The 9531-nt window shown below is 37.8% G+C and overlaps 1 non-coding gene across 1 annotated transcript; it reads left to right on the forward strand.

Annotated features, from left to right (window-relative positions):
• LOC130959004 (small nucleolar RNA R71) lies at nt 1-108 on the forward strand. Its single transcript, XR_009078103.1, has one exon. It is a non-coding gene; the product is annotated as a small nucleolar RNA R71 (small nucleolar RNA).
• Nucleotides 109-9531: the final 9423 nt, after the last annotated feature.

Raw genomic sequence — 9531 nt, forward strand, 5'->3', positions numbered from 1 at the left:
AAGCATGTCTGAAGGACATTTTCTGATTAATTGTTTGTATCTTTCCCAAGCTTCATAGAGGGATTCTACATCCTTCTGTCTGAAGGTTTGGACTTCCACTCTAAGCTTACTCAATTTTTGAGGTGGAAAGAACTTTGCCAAGAAGGCATTGACTAGCTTTTCCCAAGAGTCCAGGCTTTCTTTAGGTTGAGTGTCCAACCATATCCTAGCTCTGTCTCTTATAGCAAAAGGGAATAGCATCAGTCTGTAGACCTCAGGGTCAACCCCATTAGTCTTGACTGTGTCACAGATTTGCAAGAACTCAGCTAAAAACTGATGAGGATCTTCCAATGGAAGTCCATGGAACTTGCAATTCTGTTGCATTAGAGAAACTAACTGAGGCTTAAGCTCAAAGTTGTTTACTCCAATGGCAGGGACAGAGATGCTTCTCCCATAGAAGTCGGGAGTAGGTGCAGTAAAGTCACCCAGCACCTTCCTTGCATTGTTGGCATTGTTGTTGTTTTCGGCTGCCATGGGTTCTTCTTCTTTGAAGAATTCGGTCAGGTCCTCAACAGAGAGTTGTGCCTTAGCTTCTCTTAGCTTTCGCTTCAAGGTCCTTTCAGGTTCAGGGTCAGCTTCAACAAGAATGCCTTTGTCTCTGCTCCTGCTCATATGAAAGAGAAGAGAACAAGAAAATGTGGAATCCTCTATGTCACAGTATAGAGATTCCTTGAGGTGTCAGAGGAAGAAGAAAAAATAGAAGAAGAAGGTAGAAGAATTCGAACTTGATTAGATAGAATTCGAATTGTGCATTAAGAAGGAGTGATACTCCATAAATAGAAGGATGGGAGAATAGGGGAAGTAATTTTCGAAAATTAAGTAAAAGATTTTGAAAACATTTTGAAAAACACTAATTGATTTTCGAAAAATAAAAGTGGGAAAGAAATCAAGTGATTTTTGAAAAAGATTTTGAAATTAGAAGTTAAAAAGATTTGATTGAAAACTATTTTGAAAAAGATGTGATTAAAAAGATATGATTGGTTTAAAAAAAAAAGATGTGATTGAGAAGATATGATTTGAAAAACATTTTAAAAAGATTTGATTTTAAAATTAATGACTTTCCTGACAAGAAAAGATATGATTCAAAAATTAAACCTTCCTCAACAGAAAAGGCAACATGCTTGCAATTTTGAATCAAATCATTAATTGTTAGCAAGTATCTTTGAAAAAGGAAAGAAATTGATTTTGAAAACATTTGATTGAAAAGATATGATTTGAAAAAGATTTGATTTTGAAAAACTTTGAAAACTTGAAAAAAATTTGATTTGAAAACAAAATCTTCCCCCTTGTGCCATCCTGGCGTTAAACGCCCAGAATGGTATCCATTCTGGCGTTTAACGCCCAAAATGCTACCTTTTTGGGCGTTAAACGCCCAACCAGGTACCCTGGCTGGCGTTTAAACGCCAGTCTGTCCTTCCTCACTGGGCGTTTTGAACGCCCAGCTTTTTCTGTGTAATTCCTCTGCTGCATGTTCTGAATCTTCAGTTCCCTGTACTATTGACTTGAAAATAGAACCAAGATCAAATAAACAAGGCATGCAAGACACCAAACTTAAGATTAGACACTAGACTCAAACAACAAACATAAAATATTTTTTTGGTTTTTATGATTTTTATAAATTTTTTTGTGCTTTTTTCGAAAATTATATGAAAATAGAAAATGAAGATTTCAGAATTCTCAATTTGAATTCCAGGAATCATTGCAATGTTAGTCTAAGACTCCGGTCCAGGAACTAGACATGGCTTCACAGCCAGCCAAGCTTTCAAAGAAAGCTTCGGTCCAAAACACTAGACATGGCAAATGGCCAGCCAAGCCTTAGCAGATCATTGCTCCAATGGCAAGATTGATGGAAATCAACAAGCTATTGTGATGATCAGTTGAAACCTCGGTCCAATAAGATTAGACATGGCTTCTCAGCCAGCCAGACTTCAACAGATCATCATGAAACTCTAGAATTTATTCTTAAGAACTCTGAAGAAAAAAAAATACCTAATCTAAGCAACAAGATGAACCGTCAGTTGTCCATACTCAAGAACAATCCCCGGCAACGGCGCCAAAAACTTGGTGCACGAAATTGTGATCATTACAACTCAAATAATCCCTAGTAATGGCTCCAAAGACTTGGTGCTCAACACCATGGCATAAACACAACTTCGCACAACTAACCAGCAAGTGCACTGGGTCGTCCAAGTAATACCTTACGTGAGTAAGGGTCGATCCCACGGAGATTGTTGGTATGAAGCAAGCTATGGTCACCTTGTAAATCTCAGTCAGGCAGACTCAAATGGGTATAGTGATAAACGAATAAAGCATAAAGATAAAGATAGAGATACTTATGTATATCATTGGTGAGAGCTTCAGATAAGCGTATGAAGATGCCTTCCCTTCCGTCTCTCTGCTTTCCTACTGTCTTCATCCAATCCTTCTTACTCCTTTCCATGGCAAGCTCATGTAGGGTTTCACCGTTGTCAGTGGCTACCTCCCATCCTCTCAGTGAAAACGTCGCCTATGCTCTGTCACAGCATGGGTAATCAGCTGTCGGTTCTCGGTCAGGCCGGAATAAAATCCATCGATTCTTTTGCGTCTGTCACTAATGCCCCGCCTGCTAGGAGTTTGAAGCACATCACAGTCATTCAATCATTGAATCCTACTCAGAATACCACAGACAAGGTTAGACCTTCCGGATTCTCTTGAATGCTGCCATCAGTTCTCGCCTATACCACGAAGACTCTGATCTCACGGAATGGCTGGCTCGTTTGTCAGGCGAGCACTCGGTTGTCAGGCAATCAACCATGCATCGTGTATCAGGAATCCAAGAGATATTCACTAAGCCTCGTATGCTTGTAGAACAAGAGTGGTTGTCAGTCACTTTGTTCATAAGTGAGAATGATGATGAGTGTCACGGATCATCACATTCATCAAGTTGAAGAACAGGTGATATCTTGGAATAAGAACAAGCGGAATTGAATAGAAGAACAATAGTAATTACATTAATACTCGAGGTACAGCAGAGCTCCACACCTTAATCTATGATGTGTAGAAACTCCACCGTTGAAAATACATAAGAACAAGGTCTAGGCATGGCCGTGAGGCCAGCCTCCCAGAGTGATCAAAAAATCTAAAGAATAAAATATTCCAAAGATCAGAAGATGAAAATACAATAGTAAAAGGTCCTACTTATAGAAAACTAGTAGCCTAGGGTGTACAGAGATGAGTAAATGACATAAAAATCCACTTCCGGGCCCACTTGGTGTGTGCTTGGGCTGAGCAATGAAGCATTTTCGTGTAGAGACTCTTCTTGGAGTTAAACGCCAGCTTTTATGCCAGTTTGGGCGTTTAACTCCCATTTTGGTGCCAGTTCCGGCGTTTAACGCTGGAATTCCTGAGGGTGACTTTGAACGCCGATTTGGGCCATCAAATCTTGGGCAAAGTATGGACTATCATATATTGCTGGAAAGCCCAGGATGTCTACTTTCCAACGCCGTTGAGAGCGCGCCAATTGGGCTTCTGTAGCTCCAGAAAATCCACTTCGAGTGCAGGGAGGTCAGAATCCAACAGCATATGCAGTCCTTTTCAGTCTCTGAATCAGATTTTTGCTCAGATCCCTCAATTTCAGCCAGAAAATACCTGAAATCACAGAAAACACACAAACTCATAGTAAAGTCCAGAAAAGTGAATTTTAACTAAAAACTAGTAAAAATATACTAAAAACTAACTAGATCATACTAAAAACATACTAAAAACAATGCCAAAAAGCGTACAAATTATCCGCTCATCACCTCCCCACACTTAGCCATTGCGATGTCTACGCTCTTGTGCTCTTCGCTTGTAACTTCCACCTCTTGACAACTTATATCAACCTCAACCTCTTCCTCTTGGTAGCTTCCTTCCAATTTAATATTTTCTTCGTGGCTTACCAAGGGTATGGGAGGTGAGGTATCTTCTTCCTTACCCTCTATGTCAAGCTCAATGGGAGAGGATTCAATTGTGGATAGGAACTCATCAATAATTGAATCCATCTCTTGATCAACCTCTTCAAAGTCTTCAACCATGATGTGCTTTGGAGGTTGCGCACCCTCCTCAACATCAATGTCAAGCTTCTTGGAAGAGTTTTCCATGATGCTACATTCCCATGGACTCTCAACGTCTCCTAAATCTTCAACCACTTCTTCCTTTTCTTCAATAACCATAGGCTCCTCCAATTGCTCTAATACAAAATAGCCTCCCTCATTTTTCACCGGGTTTTCCAATCTCTCCTTCATGCTATGATCTTCAATGGATTCTTCACATGTGGTCACGGAAGCACCTTGAGTGTTCAAAAATTTGTAGGCTAAGGTAGACACTACTTTGGTCAAGTTAGTCACAAACTCTAGGGTGTTCCTTTGCATATCCGCTTGTCCTTGAAGTTGCAATGTGAGAGAGTCATCTATTGGGGCTTGGGGTGGATAAGAGGGTTCATTATTTTGGAGAGAGGGTTTATAGTAGAAAGGTGGTTCTTCTTGGTAAGGGTATGGAGATGGTGTGCATTGAGGTGGTTCTTGAGAGTAATTGTGTTGGAATGGTGGTGGTTCCATGTATGGTTCATATGGCTCATAAGGTGGTGGGTCATATGGAGGGTTTTGGTGATATGGGGCTTGTGAGCAAGGTGGTTCAAAATCATGTTGAGTGGGTAGTTCATAGGCATGTGGTAGTGGTTGTTGACAATCACAATAAGGGTTACCACATCCATTAGATTGATATGCATTAGGATAAGAGTTATACCCATAAGGAGTTGGAGGTTGTTGCCAAGAAGGTTGATCAATCCCTTGAGGCTCCTTCCATCTTTGGTTGTGCCCAAATCCTTGATGCATATTACCATTGTAGTTCCCATTTCTTACAACATAATTTGAGCCAAACTCATAGCCAAAGTGAGGATGAGAATTCATAATAGCAAAGAAAACAAAAATTAACAAAGATAAGCAACGAAGTCCTAAACCTAACAAAAACTAACAAACAAGCAAAAGACAAACATATTCACAATATTCACATATGTACAATAACCAATAACATAACACCATTGCAAATCCCCGGTAACGGCGCCATTTTGACGATTGGATTTTTCGACGGTTTAGAATTTCTCAAATAAAATCTCGTCGAAGTATAGTTTCTAAACCAAGCAATAATCCTTTAATACAAAAAAGTTGTTTGTCACTAGTACAAACCCCTAAATTTATAAACCGAAGTATTGGACCTCGGGTCGTTCTCCCTAGGATTTACAATAAAGTGTCTTGTTATTGGTTGTGAGTTATTTTGGGGTTTTAGATGAGAAACATGAATAGTAAATGGTAAGAAAACTTTATTAACAAAATGGTCTTGGCAAGATTTGGTTGTCAAGGGTCTTCATCATTATCACTAGCCACAAGTATGGTAGTTGCAAGGATTAATCCCACTTAGTCATCCTTAAATCAATTAACAAAGGAAAGTCAAGTGAGTTATATCAATCCTAGTCCATAAGTCCTAGCTTTTCACTAATTGGATTAATGAAGGCTAGAGTTAATGGCTATCAACTAGCAATCAATTGGACACTAGTGACTCAAGAAATCCTAAGTTACCTTCTCAAGCCAAGAACATAAAATCCTACTCTAACATCCTCTCAAGCATTTCATCAAACACTTGGGGGGTAATGAAAGAAAGCATTTTTATTTGTAAGAATAAAAGGAGTCAACAACCAACAATTACAAAGAATTAACAAAACAACAATCAACAACATCACAATCACATGAATTATCTCAAATTGCATTATTAAAAGAAAACAAAAGAACAAGAGTATCTCAATTACAAAACCTAGAAACAAAATAAGAGAAATTACAACAAGAGAATAGGGATAGAGAGAAGAACCAAAGTGTAGCAATCATCAATTGAAGGTAGAAGTAGAAGGAGACTTGAATTAAACCTAGAACTATGAGATCCTAATCTAACCCTAATTCCTAATCCTAGAGAGAAGTGAGAGCTTCTCTCTCTAAAACTAACTCTAACTCCTAAAACTAAGCTAACGGTAACTAACATGTGTTTCCCTCTTCACTCCTTGGGTTAAATAGCATCAGAAATGAGTTGGATTGGGCCCACAAGGCTTCTAAAATCGCTGGCCACGTGTTGCATTAAGTGGGTCATGTGCCACCATCGGCGCGTCCGCGTACCGTGCGCGTGCGCGCCCCTATGCGCGATGCAACTATGGCAAATCTTATATCGTTTCAAAGCCCCGGATGTTAGCTTTCTAACCCAACTAGAACCGCATCATTTGGACCTCTGTAGCTCAAGTTATGGTCGTTTAAGTGCGAAGAGGTCGGCTTGACAGCTTTCCGGTTCTTTCATTTCTTCATGAGTTCTCCAACTTTTCATGCTTCTTCCTTCATTCCCTTGATCCAATCTTTGCCTCCTAAACCTTAAATCACTTAACAAACATATCAAGGCATCTAATGGAATCAAGGAGAATTAGATTTAGCTACTTTAAGACCTAAAAAGCATGTTTTCACTCTTAAGCACAATTAAAGGAGAAGTTATAAAACCATGCTATTTCAATGGATAAATGTGGGTAAAAGGTTATAAAATTCCCTAAAATCAATACAAGATAAACCGTCAAAACGGGATTTGTAATGGACATAATGAGTTCCATGGAGACACTTATAACTCATCTTGGAGGAACCACCCCAATCTAAGGTGGGGAGAGAACCAGAAACAGCAGCCTTGGCAAAAAAACTCCAACCAAAATAATTCTTGAAACATAAACCATCAAAACCAGCAAAACACTAACCAAAATCAATACAGAAAACCACAAAATAATCACCCTGCATCCACCTACTATCCACCAAATAACCCATCAACTAACTACAATAACTATCACCCACCATCTACATCCACCACGTAGCCATGATGATTTGATTTTTGATGGCTTAGAATTTCACAAATGAAATCTCGTTGTAAAGTATAGTTTCTAAACCAAGCAATAATCCTTTCATACAAAAGATTGTTTGTCACAAGTGACAAACCCCTAAATTTATAAACCGAAGTATTGAACCTCGGGTCGTTCTCCCTAGGAATTGTAATGAAGTGTTTTGTTATTGGTTGTGAGTTATTTTTGGGGTTTTAATAAGAAACATGAAAGATAAATGGCAAGAAAGTAAACTAAGGCCTAAAAAGGTCTTGGCAAGGATTAGTGGTCAAGGATCTCCATCCTAATCACTAACCACAATATGAGAATTGGCAAGGATTAATCTCATTAAATCATCTTCTAACTAGTAGTAAAGGAAATTCAAATGAGCTATATCAATCCTAGTCCATAAATCCTAACTCTCCACTAATTCAATTAGTGAGAACTAGAGTCAATGGATCCCAATCATCAATTACTTGGACATTAGTAACTCAAGAGTTCCCTAGTTACCTTTCCAAGGCAAGAGTATAAAATTCTACTCTAAAATCCAACCAAGCATTTCATCAAACACTTGGAAGGCATAAAAGGAAAGCATAGTAAATCACAACAAGAATGAATTCTAACAACAATCAAATGTAAAGAATTAACAACAACAATTAAAGGAAACAAGATCTACATGAATTACCTCTTATTGAATTGAAAGAAAATGGAAGGAACAATAGTAGATCTACAACAAAACACAAGAACAACATAAAGGAAATGACAACAAAAGAATGGAAGAAGAATGAATGTAACAACAAGGAATTGAGAAGATAGAAGTAGAAGAAGATGAATTAAAATCTAGATCTAAGAACTAAACCTAATCCTTATCCTAATCCTAGAGAGAAGTGAGAGCTTCTCTCTCTAGAAACTACTTCTAAAACTAAACTATGACTAATAGTAACTAACATAATGGTAAAAGTATGTTGATTCCCCTTCAATCCTTGGCTTAAATAGCATCAGAAATGAGTTGGATTTGGCCCACAAGGCTTCTAAAATCGCTGGCCACGTTTTGCTTTAAGTGAACCAGGTGGCAGCAACGGCGCGTGCGCGCCACCATACGTATAGCAACTATGGCAAATCTTATATCGTTTCGAAGCCCCTGATGTTAGCTTTCTAACCCAACTAGAACTGCATCATTTGGACCTCTGTAGCTCAAGTTATGGTCATTTAAGTGCGAAGAGGTCGGCTTGACAGCTTTCTGATTCTTTCTTTCCTTCATGAGTTCTCCAACTTTTCATGCTTCTTTCTTCATTCCCTTGATCCAATCTTTGCCTCCTAAACCTTGAATCACTTAACAAACATATCAAGGCATCTAATGGAATCAAGGAGAATTATATTTAGCTATTTTAAGACCTAAAAAGCATGTTTTCACTCTTAAGCACAATTAAAGGAGAAGTTATAAAACCATGCTATTTCAATGGATAAATGTGGGTAAAAGGTTATAAAATCCCCTAAAATCAATACAAGATAAACCCTACAAATGGGGTTTATCAACCTCCCCACACTTAAACCAAGCATGTCCTCATGCTAAAACCAAGAGAAAGCAAAGGGATCAACATTTATTCAATGAAAACTAACTAAATGCAATCTACCTATATGCAACTATCTACATGAATGCAATTGCTTGGTCAAAATAAATTAATTCCCAAGAAGCATATATAAGCACAAGGGCAAAAGGTATTAACAACCATGCCAAACCACAATTGAATTGAGCTATTAAATATTTTTACAAACTTGCATGAAAGGAGATGATCATTGGTGGAAACATGTAATTGAGCATCAAACCCTCACCGGATGTATTTGCATTCTATTCGCTCAAGTGTTTAGGGTTGATTCACTCAATTCTCTCCTAATCATGCTTTCTAAGATTTGTTTTTCTTCTAACAATCGACATATATTTCATGCATGCATACAAGTATCATGAGGTCTTTTCTTTAGGTTGTAATGGGGCTAGGGTCAAGGTAGGATGCATATTTGGTTAAGTGAGTTTGAAATTTGAATCTTTGATAAGCTTAAACTTCCCACCTAACCTATGACATCCTATACAATTAAATTCCAACCTAACTACCCATTTTTCACTCTTTCACATACTCATGTATTCCTTTTTAATTTTACAACACCTATGCATTGATTTTATTGGACTATACTTTGATTTGGGGCATTTTGTCCCCTTTTTATTCCTTTCTTTTTTTTTCTTCTTTTTCTTTCTTTTTCTATATTTTTTTTCTTTTCCATATTATTATTTTTTTCTTTTTCTTTTGTATTTCTCATTTTTTTTCTATATACAAGAATCTCAATGCATAAGGTTTTACATTTGATCAATACATGAGTATGTACCCAATTTCCAATATTTTCAATAACAATACAAAATTACCCTTTTATTCACCCAATGTCCCAAGATTTCCACACTTGAATGGTGCTCACACACACTAGCCTAAGCCAATCAAAGATCCAAATTAAGGACATTTATTGTTTTTCGCTTTAAGGCTTGTAATGTGCTAAAATTAAGAACAAGTGGGTTAATCGTAGGCTCAAATTGGCTA

The sequence above is a fragment of the Arachis stenosperma genome, chromosome 10, assembly GCF_014773155.1.
Source record: "Arachis stenosperma cultivar V10309 chromosome 10, arast.V10309.gnm1.PFL2, whole genome shotgun sequence".
Taxonomy (NCBI): Eukaryota; Viridiplantae; Streptophyta; class Magnoliopsida; order Fabales; family Fabaceae; genus Arachis; species Arachis stenosperma.